The 11,950-nt window shown below is 36.7% G+C and overlaps 1 pseudogene; it reads left to right on the top strand.

Moving 5' to 3' along the window:
* Positions 1-10,989: 10,989 nt before the first annotated feature.
* On the top strand, positions 10,990-11,301 carry LOC143661508 (cysteine-rich and transmembrane domain-containing protein 1 pseudogene; annotated as a pseudogene).
* Positions 11,302-11,950: the final 649 nt, after the last annotated feature.

Raw genomic sequence — 11,950 nt, 5'->3', positions numbered from 1 at the left:
TGTTCAAGGAGATAAAGGAAAACACAGGAAAATACCTAAAATGTACAAAGAAAATAATGATGGAACAATATATGAATAGCTTTAGAATCTCAATATAGGAAATGAACAGAAATATGGTAGTTGAAGAACAAAACTACTGAAATGAAAAATTCCCTAGATGCTTTTAACAGCAGAATTAAATTGGCAGAAGAAAGATTCACTTGTCTCAAAGACAAGACAATTGAAGTGATTCAGGATGAGGAGTAGAAAGAAAACAAAATAAAAAAGAATGAACACAGCTTAAGAGATCTGTGGGAAACCATCAAGCATACCAATATATCCATTGTGGGGGTCCCAGAAGAAGAAAGAAAGAAAGGAAAGAGCAGAAGGAATAGTCAAAGAAATCATGCCAGGAAACATTTAAAATTTTACAAAAGATATAAATATGCATATTCAAGAAGCCTAATGAACTCCAAACAGGATAAATTCAAAGAGACCCATTCTCAGACTCACAGAATTCAAATCTGTCAAATGCCAACAACAAGAAGAGAGTTCTGAAAGCTGCAAGATAAAAAGGAACATGTTATGTAAAAGGGAGTCCCAATATGATTAAGTTCCAATGTTTCATCAGAAACCATAGAGATAAGAAGGCAATTGTATGAAATATTTAAAGTGCTAAAGAAAACAAATACTAATGTGGAATTTTACATCTGGCAAGACTTTCTCTCAAAAATTAAGGGAGAGATTAAGAAATTTCCAGAAAAATAAAAGCTGAGGGCTCTTCACCACTAGCCCTGCCCTACAAGCAATGCTAAAGAGAATTCTTCAGAATGAAAGAGAAGGACACTAGTCGGTGGTTCAAAGAGGCATAGAGAAATAAAGACTCTAGTAAAGGTAATTGTTGTAGTTTGCAAGCTGCCAGAATACAAAATACCGAAAATGGAATGGCTTTTATAAGGGGGAATTCATTAAGTTGCAAGTTTACAATTCTAAGGCCATGAAAATGTCCCAATTAAAGCAAGTCTATAAAAATGTCAAAAGTCAGGCACCAACAAGAGGTTACCTTCACTCAAGAAAGGCCAATGAAGTTCAGAGTTTCTCTGTCAACTGAAAAGGCACATGGCAAGCATCAAGTATGAATGTTATACATTTAAGATGCTTAATTTAAGCCCCATAGTAACTACAAAGAACATATTTGAAAAATATATACACCAAGAAATGAGAAGGGACTCAAAATGGTACAATACAAAAAATCAAATAAAAATGGAAGTAGGTATTAATAGAAGAATTGAAGTAAAAAGCATAAAACCTTCAAAGACATACTAGGAAAATAGCAAAAGAAATTCATGCATTATCAGTAGTAATTTTAAATGTTAATGTTTTGAACTCTTCAGTCAAAAGGTGGAGATTGGCACAATGGACAAAAAAGCATGGCCCAACTATATGCTGTTAAGAAGAGACTCACTTAAGTTCAAAGGCATAAGCGGATTATATTAACAATAAAAAGTTTACTTTTTCTCTTTCTTAAACTGAAAACTCAGTCCTTTTCTTTAATAGTCAAAAAATCTGAATTAATTCCCCTAAAAAAATAAAAATGGGCAAAAGACTTGAATAGACATTTCTCCAAGAAGATATACCTATGGCCAAAAAGCATGCAAAAAGATCCCCAACATCATTAACTATTAGGGAAATGCAACTCAAAACCACAATAAGGTACCATTTCACACCCACTAAAAGGGCTATTTTTTAAACAGAAAATTACAAGTGCTGAGAGGATGTGGAGAAATAGGGACACTCATTCATTGTTGGTGGGAATATAAAATGGTGCAGCCACTGTGAAAGATAGTTTGGTGGTTCCTCAGAATATTAAGAATAGAATTACTTTATATCCTGGAAATCCCACATCCTGGTATATACCCAAAAGACTTGAAAACAATAACTGAATAGATATTTGCATGTTAATGTTCATAGTAGCATTATTCACAATTGCCACAAGATTGCTACAACCCAAGTGTTCACCAACCAATGAATGGATAGGCAAAATGTGGTATATACACATATAATGGAATGTTATTCAGCCCTATAAATGAATGAAGTTATGACATATGCAACAGCATGGATGAATCTTGAAGACATTGTGTGGCATGAAGACAGACACAAAAGGATAGATATTGTATGATTTCACTCATATGAAATAATTAGATTAAGCTAAATCGTAGAGTCCAGAGATGGAATAAGGATAGGGAAGAGGCAGTAAAGGCTTAAAATATATAGAATTTCTATTTGGGACAATGGGAAAGTTTAGGTAATGTATGGTGGTGATGGCAGCTCCTTGTGAATGTAATCAACAGCACTGAATTATATATGTGATTGTTTATATGTTACTAGAACAAAAATTACAAAAATAAAAATAAAAGCAAATCATAGGATTGTACAACACAAATAGTGAACCCTAATGTAAACCATGTACTATAGTTAATAATAGATTATTTATTCTTTCATCAATTGTAACAAATGTACCATATGACTTCAAGTATTAATAATAGTGTGGTATATGAAAACTGTTTTTTATGCATGATTTTTCTGTAAATGTACTTCTCTAAAAATAATGTTTTTAAGATAGAAAAAATTAGAAGGATTTCTCCCTACTTAAAAAGGGTCTTTCATATGCCAACATGTACTATAATCCTCCAAATGTAAAGTATGCTATGTGGTTTCTCAAATATTTTTTAATCCCAGAGCCCTGTCCCACTGAACATCTTGAGGTAACCACTATTGTTCAGAAAGCAGTCATATCTGTGCTCCCCCACCCATCAAGGAAATTTGAATTTTAAACAAAGGGTCAAAACCCTGAACCAAAGGAATGAAATGCTGAAAGTCAGATTTCACTTGGTAGACAAAAGATAGATGGGGAAGAATTTGAAGAGTTATTTTGTCTTCTCAAGGGTTCTGGTGACACATCCAACACCAAACACCAGGGACAACCTGCTAGCACATGCAGAGAAAAACAGAATTTTTTAGCCTATGGTTTCAGAAATAAAAGCTGCTTTTCAAAGTTTCCTCTTATCTTCAAATTATACTTTTTCAAATTGGAAGGAACCACCTTTAATTTATTTTCTCCTAGGACTGAGACTTAATCTTCAAGGAACAAAAGGGAAAAGCTGTTAAACCATCATATGCAAATATACTCTTTAGAAAAAGACCAGCAATTCTGCTACAACAGCGATTTGGTAAAATTCAAAATTTGTAAAGTGTTCTTTGCATTCAAAGTATATGCAAATGAATATTCCCATGAGGTCAAACCAACCCATTTCTTTCTCCCAAAAAATATCCAATGGAATAGGTCACTTCATTTTAAGGCTCAGTATAATACTTTGCTACACTATGCTGCACAAATTTGCTACAGGGAATAAATATTACTTTCCAAGGAATAAATGGTTTCTTATACAGTCAACAAAACAGGAGAGCATTTGTAAAATCTGTTTTAAAAAATAAATCAGAAACATTCAGTATCTGTTACTGATTTAGGACAGAAAATTTCTCAACTAATGTGTGCATGGTTATTTTCTCTCATTCTTTTTTTTAAGTTTAAGTTTATTAATCTCTCTGTGATTTTTTGATACTGAGGAGGAGAGGAATGAGCACTGTCAATTTCATAACAGTCTGCTACTGTCACATTAGAAGAGGATTTAATTATTCCAGCAGAAAAGCTAGGAAAGCAAACTAAATACACGTAATAGACACTCTTAGCTACCCTAATTGCTTATGCACTATAAGGGCTTTCAAATAATAAGTTCTTAAATAATAAATTGATATGGGAAAGAATAATGATAACCAGGTGTGAAACTTTAATCTGAGAGCTGGGCTGCATACTCAATGGCATAATTGCCTCTATTACCACATTCTGGTCTAACATAAGAGTTTGAGTCAGCGAAACTGGATAGAAATGAAAGACAAACCATGTTCAAATCAGAGGATCATACAATAGAGATCAGGTATCTAAATAGCTACTTGAAATGTAAAAGCAAGCTTCAGTTGTATATGAGACATGCCATTTAAACATGCGCCACACTTGGCCTAAGTCACAAAAGCAAGGGCTCAGAAATTTCTCCATTGAGGACTTCAGTGTTAGCAAAAAAAAAAATCCTCAAATAAAGAACTTTAATTTCCAAATAATACTTCAAACTACTCCACCAGAATTAGATTCTGCTTTTTAAAAATGGCCCTCCTCTGGACTGCTCTTCTGAGAGGGTTACTCATTGCAGGCTTCTTCTTGCACCTATTCGTGTATAACTCTGCTTTGTATATTCAGACAGTAATTTACTTGAATGGCTAACACGTGACCTATTCTAGAAGAGTGATATTTCTGGACTTAGTCTTCTTAAATCCAAAACAGTACACTATTTGAAAAAAAAAAAAAAGTCATTCAAACCAGCACCAAAATCTTTTGGGTACATTCTGTTACTTTTTATTTTCATTTCAGATTAAGGTATAGAATATTTCACAAGCCCACAATTCTGAAATCCAAAAAGCTCGGAAAATGGGAAGTTTTTTATAATTCAGTTAGCCCTGATGATCCCTTACATTTCACAGCAGAAATAATAATGCATTTGATTATGTGATATTGCCCAACCCCTCTGTGGCTATTGTAAAATATATGGTATTGTATCATATTATCCTTCTAAAATCTGAAGAATTCTTATCTCTAGTATAAAATTGGCCAAAGGATTTCAGAAAAGGAATGGCAAACTTGCTCATATGCATTTATTGAACTGCAATTTGACCTACCTACCTTCACACATAAAGGACTGCACACTGTCCCAACTCAGACATTACCAGCAGAATTGCTAGAGTTGCTGCAACCACCTCCCCTAATCTATACCACCTAATCAATATCTCATAATTTGGGTCTCTCTGGTATCACTGATGGATCATTTAGTCCAGCATGCCACTCCATTACAATTTAATGTTAACATAGATGAACCTAACATTCATAACATCTGTATGATTCAAGAAAAAAAAATACATCCTTTTATCAATCCCATTGTTGAGTACTTCTGATTATATGGACTCCCAGACAGATAATTATCTACTATGTATACAAATATATTTGCATGGAATATAACTGTCTTAGTTTGACAGGGTCACTATAACAAAATACCATAAAATGGCTGGCTTAAACCACAGGAATTTATTTGTTCAGTTTGGAGACTAAAAGTCCAAAATCAAGGTACCATTAGGCCATGCCTTATCTAAGTTCTATAGCATCTGGTGGTATCTTGTTGGTAATCAATTTATGCCTCTGTCACATGGCAATGGGTCTATTTTGACTACTTCTGTAGCTTAGGCTTCTGTGTCTAAATTTCCTTTCCTTGTAAGGACGCTAGTCATCGTGGTTAAAGGCCCACTTTGATTCAGTTTGGCCCCATCTTAATGGACTCTTTGATTAATGAGCAAATAAATCCAATGGACTGGGGGTTAGGAATTGAAGACCTCATTTATAAACGAGTCCACACCCACTGTGCCAGGGCTTAGAATTTGAACATGTCTTTGTGAGGAACATGATTCAATCTACCAGGATCTATTCTTTGGACCCAAAACAGACATGTCTTTGTTTTTTTTTGCTAGAGTCACATGGTTTATTGGTCAATTTAAAACACAAAGTGAGAAGTAAGGGGAAAGAGACAAAGCACTTACTTTGTATAGGGTCTCAGTGGGGTGGAAGAACCACACTACATGAATCCTGGGATACATGATGTTCATATATTTTCTCTCCTTTCTTTTTTCCTTCCCTTCCTGCATCCCTTTGCCTTCCATCCCTTCCTCTCTGCCCCATCAGCCTTCCCTATTGATGGCATGATTTTTGAGGACCAGAGCTGAGGTTTGAACCAAGAGGGTCAATTAGAAAAACCCTGGGACAAATGTGACTGGTTTTAGCTGTAAACTCATCAATTAGTCTGTGAACCTCCATTGATTTTTATTTAGCAGAGCACACATGGGACAGAATGGATGTCTCTAATGTGCATGTAATTTAAGAACTCATTCATATTTATTGATTCATATGGCTTAACGTATGTTAAATGTTTATTGAAAATTTTAACCTCTTACCATTTCTATCCCTTTCTATGTATTTTTTAAAAATATTTTTATTGAGATATCTTCACACACATACAGTCCATCCAAAGTATACAATCATTGGCTCACACATTGGTATCGTCACATAGCTGTTTATTCATCACCATGATTATTTTTAGAGCATTTGCATCACTCCAGAAAAAGAAATAAAAACTCTTACATCCTGTACACCTTACTCTGACCAACAGTATTTCCATCTATGCAATTTTTTACCCCTTATCCTCCCTATTATATATTTTTATCCTTATTTTTCACTCATCTGTCCATACCCTGGATAAAAGGAGCATCAGACACAAGGTTTTTACAATCACATAGTCACAATGTAAGAGCTGTATTGTCATACAATTGTCTTTAAGAATCAAGACTAATGGAATACAGTTCAACAGTTTCAAGAATTTTTCTTTAATCACACCAATACACCATAAACTAAAAAAGGATATCTATATAACACATAAGAATAACCTCCAGGATAACCTCTCGACTCTGTTTGAAATCTCTCAGCCACTGAAACCTTACTTTGCCTCCTTTCTCTCTTTCCCCTTTTGGTCAAGAAGGCTTTCTCAATCCCATGATGCCAGGTTCCAGCTCATCCCAGGAGTCTTGTCCCACCTTGTCAGGGAAATATATACCCCTCAGTGTCATGTCCCACATAGTGGGGAGGGCAGTGAGTTCACCTGCCAAGTTGGCTTAGAGAGAGAGGCCACATCTAAGCAATGAAAGAGGTTCTCTGGGGGTGACTCTTAGGCATAATTATCAGTAGGCTTATCTTCACCTCTACAAGAATAAGTTTCATAGGGGTGAACCTCAAGACAGAAGGCTTAGCCTATTGAATTGGTTGACGCACTGCTTATGAGAATATCAGGAATTCCCCAGGTGGGAAAGTTTAATATTTCCTCCTTTCTCCCCAGTACCCCAAGGGGACTTTGCAAATACTTTTTTATTCTCTGCCCAAATTACTCTGGGGTATATCAGGGCATCACACTAATGTGTATAAATCAACAAGATCTCACGCCCTGTTCAAGATTCCATGTAATTATGGTGTTCAAATAAAGTGACCACACAAGTTAAATTAGATAATGTAGTACCCAAAATATAAATTTTGCACCAAATATACATTTCATCCTTTGGTGTCACACATAAGTCAAAGTTTTAAAATATGGACAATATCATCCTTTACTCTGTATTATTATTTACCTTAGTCTGATCCAGATCAGCTTCATTCATATCTCTAGTTGAAATCTGATTGCTCTTCCTACTTTTTGAACAGTTGCTGTATGGGATAAGGCTGACTTTCATAGCTTCAGTGCTCTAACTCTTAGTCTTAGCTGTCACATAAATAACCCGAAGTTTCAGGGAACAGCCAGGTTATACAAAGCAACCCAGTATCTCAGAATTTAGAAATAACAGCTACAAGTCCTGCGTAGATGGTGACTGCTTTACAAGCTTATAATCTAAGACCCTCTATAATGGGCCCCAGTCTGATAACCCATGCTCTCAACTTCATTTCTCCAAGTTTGTGTATTATGGTCAGTCCATATGAGTCAGGTAAGATAATAGTTTTCTTTTTGCTTCTGACATTTCATTCAACATACTCTGCTCAAGCGAACATGTTCTTTCCACATGCAAAATACAGTCACCCATCCCAACATCCTAAAAGTCTTTAACCATTTCATTAACAACTGTAAGCCCTAAATTTCATCAAAATCAATTATAGGTATGGTCCATCCTAGGGCAAAATTCCTCTCCATCTGTGGACCTGTGAATCCTAGAAAACAAGTTATCTGGTTCCAAAAATATAATGGTAGGGCAGGGATAGGACAGATGGGACACACTGGAAAAGAAAAAAAACCAACGGCAGGGACTCATGGATCCAAATCAAGTCTAGGCAGGGCAAACGCCATTAGAGTCCAAGTTCTGGCAGTCATTTATGGTTCGATACTTTGTCCTCTGAGCCTGCTGAAGTGGCAGTCCCATTCTTTCCATGCACTAGGGCAGCAACCACAACTTTCCCCAAAATCAGTGTAGGCCCTACCCTCTCTAAACTTTGATGTGGCAGCCATATGCTCTCTGAACACTGGGGTGGGCTCATCCTTTCCAAATGCTATGGTGGTGGATCCAAAGAGGCCCTTTCAGCTCAGATCTTTGCATCCACGCTTCTATTCTTGAGATCTTTCTTCCTTCTTTTTGCCCTGTCTCTGTTCCTTTCAGCTCTGGCTGGCAATATTTCTACTGTTACAAATTCACAAAAGCTTTGTTGGTTTTCTGCACAGATCAAGGGGATCAAGCCATCAAACAGAAGATCTTCCACAGATCCTTACTGGATAATGGCATCTACAATTCTAACTTCTTCTGAGTTTGAATCCATGTGTCAGACCCCAATACACACACCTCTTTAGCAAATGTTTGTTTAGCTACACCCTCACATGAAGCCCCATTCTCTGTGGACGCACTTACCAGGTACTCAGGAAATACCATGCTAAGGATATTTTGGGCTCTAGTCTCAGAGCATACTATCTGAATAGTCTAAGAATTTTCCAAATCATCAAGAATCTATTTCTTTTTGCTTAAAAATTCAGTCCTTAGTTTATCTCTTTCCTTTTGCATTTTACTAAGGGCAGCAAGGAAAAAACAGGCCACACCCCCCATGCTTAACTTGGAAATCTCCTCAGCTAAATATTCAGGTTTATTGCTTATATGTTCTGCCTTCCACCTGGTATCAGAACACAATTTCACCAAGATCTATGCCACTCTTCCTCCAGTTTCCAACAACAGGAATCACCTTTCTTCTAGTTTCCAAAAACATGTTCGTCATTTCCTTATGACTTCACCAGAAGTACCTTCCATGTTCATATTTCTACCAACATTCTATTCATAATATATATATGCCTAAGATGATAGAAATTTTATCAGTGTCTGTCATCACTTTTTCTGAGTCCTCTCCAGAATCACCCTTAAGGTCCATATGTCTACCCATTCTCTCTTCAAAACAATCAGGCTTTTTCTATGAAGTGCCTCCAAATTCTTCCAGGCTTTAACCATTGCCCAATTCCAAAGCCACGTCCAGATTTTCCGGTAATTTCTATAGAAGTACCCACTCCCTCTACCAAAACCTGTGTTAACAGAAACAGAACCTACAGGGTGTGTGTGTGTTTGTAAAGATGTTTATTACAAGGAATCAGGTCAAACACATGTGGGAACTGACAAGTCTAATCTCCATAAGGGAGGCTGGAAGTGGAAATTTCTATAAAGGTGATGCTGAAATCCTTAGTCCAACTTCACCAGGGGAAACTGGCCAGCTGGAACTTTGATAAGAGCCAGTGCTGAAGTTGAATCTCAATTCCTCTTTTGACCTCTGAAATCTTTAGTTTTGGTTGTTAAGACTACCAACTGATTGTATAGGATGACTCCATATTGCTGAGGGCAATATCCTTTGTTGACTATACAGGAAATCATCTGATTATTGATGCAAATCACACCTTAAATACCCTCACATTAATAAGCAGGTCTGTTAAGCCAAATAATCAGACACCATAATCTATCCAAGTTGACACATAAAATTAACCATTACTATAACTAAACATAAGAAATTCTGAACTGTTACCTAGGATATGGGCCTAAAATCAGAGTTTTCTTTATTTTTACCTTAAATTTATTAATAGCTGGATTTTCTTTTACCTTGATCATGCATAATTTCATAATTAAAAATACTTCATAAAAATTTTATGTCACTGTATTATTTTATCTTCTTTTATTTTCTAGACATGGACAATATGCTCAGTCAACCAGTTAGGGACCTTTACAGATGTGTTCAATTAGTACTGAACCTTTCTTTTTCATTTCTCTTATTCTTACTACATTTGAAGTTCTTCTAGTATGAAACTTGTATGATTTCTCTTGCAGCCTCTGCACAGTGTGCAACCAACACCCTCCAGAACCATAAAGAAAAGACAATTGCCCTTCCCCACATCACCCAAATTCTGTTTCGATATTACCAGTACCAGGTTGGGGTGAACAAATGCTCAAGTAGAGTCAGATATCTTTATCACTGATGCCCAAATTGATTCAGAGCACATTTTCAGCACCACTTCAGAATAAGTCAAAACTAGAGATATGAGACGCATCCTAACCTGCCCTCCTCAGCACCCCAGAGTACAATTTGGCTGCAAATTATCTATATGAGGCATATAAATGTTTAGTACAGTGACATATAAGCATATGAGAAGAATTCCCCTTCCTCACCTCAGCTTTAAAAATAAAACCACAAAGATTTTCCCTATAGGTGTATTTATGTCAGTCTGGCCTGGAGAATATGGACTAATGCTCTGTACCTAAAGCAATCTTAAATGTGTATTTTTCACAGAAATGTAGAACAAATTTAACAAAACTTTGTTATTTTTTTTCCAGCTCTTTGTGCCTTATTATATTGTAGTGATTAAGGTTCTAGGTGATGAATTCAGATTCCTGAAGCTAAATTCCACCTCAATTATAAAACAATTCCTAAACTGTAGATGCCAGAATTATTGAGGTCTTTTTAGACTGTGAACTTTTTTAGACCATGAACCAATTTATATGCCCCCCAAAAAAGTATCCATAAAGAATCCCATCCCTTTTTCAATATTGTCTCAGATGGTAAAATTCCTCTTGGAATTTTTCTTTTGTTCAATCTAATCCTTCGGTAAGTTTTGTGGGGTACCTACTTTGGGACAAGACACCACTATATGTGGATGTCTAAAGTGACCTTCTTGCCTACAAGGAGCTTACAATCTAGTAGAAGGGCTTTCCCTTTGCATCCAATCCCAAGCAGACTAGTTCCAATCTGTTAGGGGAGCAAGCAGAACAGGGAGGAGCGGAGAGAGGTACAGTTTGCCGTCCCTAATGAAACCAGGAAACTGTCCACCATATATGTTTGGGCCCTGATCCAACAGCCTGTACTCACCTTACCCACAACCACCAACGGGGCCTGGGTCCTATCCTCCAGGGCCTATGGGGGGACCCCATCCATCTCCTCAGAGGTACCCTTACCAACGATACCTGGGGTATGGCTGGTGGAGTGGACCTCAGGAGCCTCCTAAAACTATACTGTATGTCGTGGAAGACCAAAGAAGGGCTGACCTGGGCCCATCCACCTACCTCATAGCCTGTGGGACAGCTCTCTGCTCTTGCTGCCTCTGAGACATGTTCACCTGACCAGACCAGCCCTACTGTCCTGCTAGCTCTGCCACCACCTCTGAAGGGCATGCCTGCCTCCATTTCTTCTGATTGCTGTAGCAAAGGATTGGCTCCACACAGAACCTCTACTTTCAACATGATGGGATTCTAGATTAGCAGAGATTGCTGCTGCTTAATTCAGTGCCTTGATCTTTTTTCATGTTCAAAATCTGGTTGTTTTTGGTCTTTAACAAATGTGCTAAATGATTCTTCTTTTATTTTTTAGCCAAAGGCTTAGTTATGAAATATAATTTTCAAATGATACATTCAAGGTAGTGGGAATATGTAATACACTGCTGAATGCATTTCTCTGCTAATGCCCTATATGTTTCAATAAATCTGTCCAAACCTCGAAAGAAAAATCTAGTAGAAGTTACATTATAAACGGTAGTTAGATTCCCCCACAATCATTTAAACCTCAATGTAACTGCAGTTCTGCATTTGTGTAACAAAACTCTGAGGAAAACTATGCATGTCTATACTAAAACATGAGCTTTAAACAAGACCACACCATGACACAATGCTTGTATTCTGAAATTTCAGGCTGGTTATTTTCATATTCTATATTAGCCCTTTACTTATTCTTACATTTACTTCATTTACTGATCAAGTTTCCTCAAAATAAAAG

The sequence above is a fragment of the Tamandua tetradactyla genome, chromosome 2 (assembly GCF_023851605.1).
Source record: "Tamandua tetradactyla isolate mTamTet1 chromosome 2, mTamTet1.pri, whole genome shotgun sequence".
Classification (NCBI taxonomy): Eukaryota; Metazoa; Chordata; class Mammalia; order Pilosa; family Myrmecophagidae; genus Tamandua; species Tamandua tetradactyla.
The sequence above is the reverse complement of the archived record's forward strand: the minus strand, read 5'-3'. Positions and strand labels throughout refer to the sequence as shown.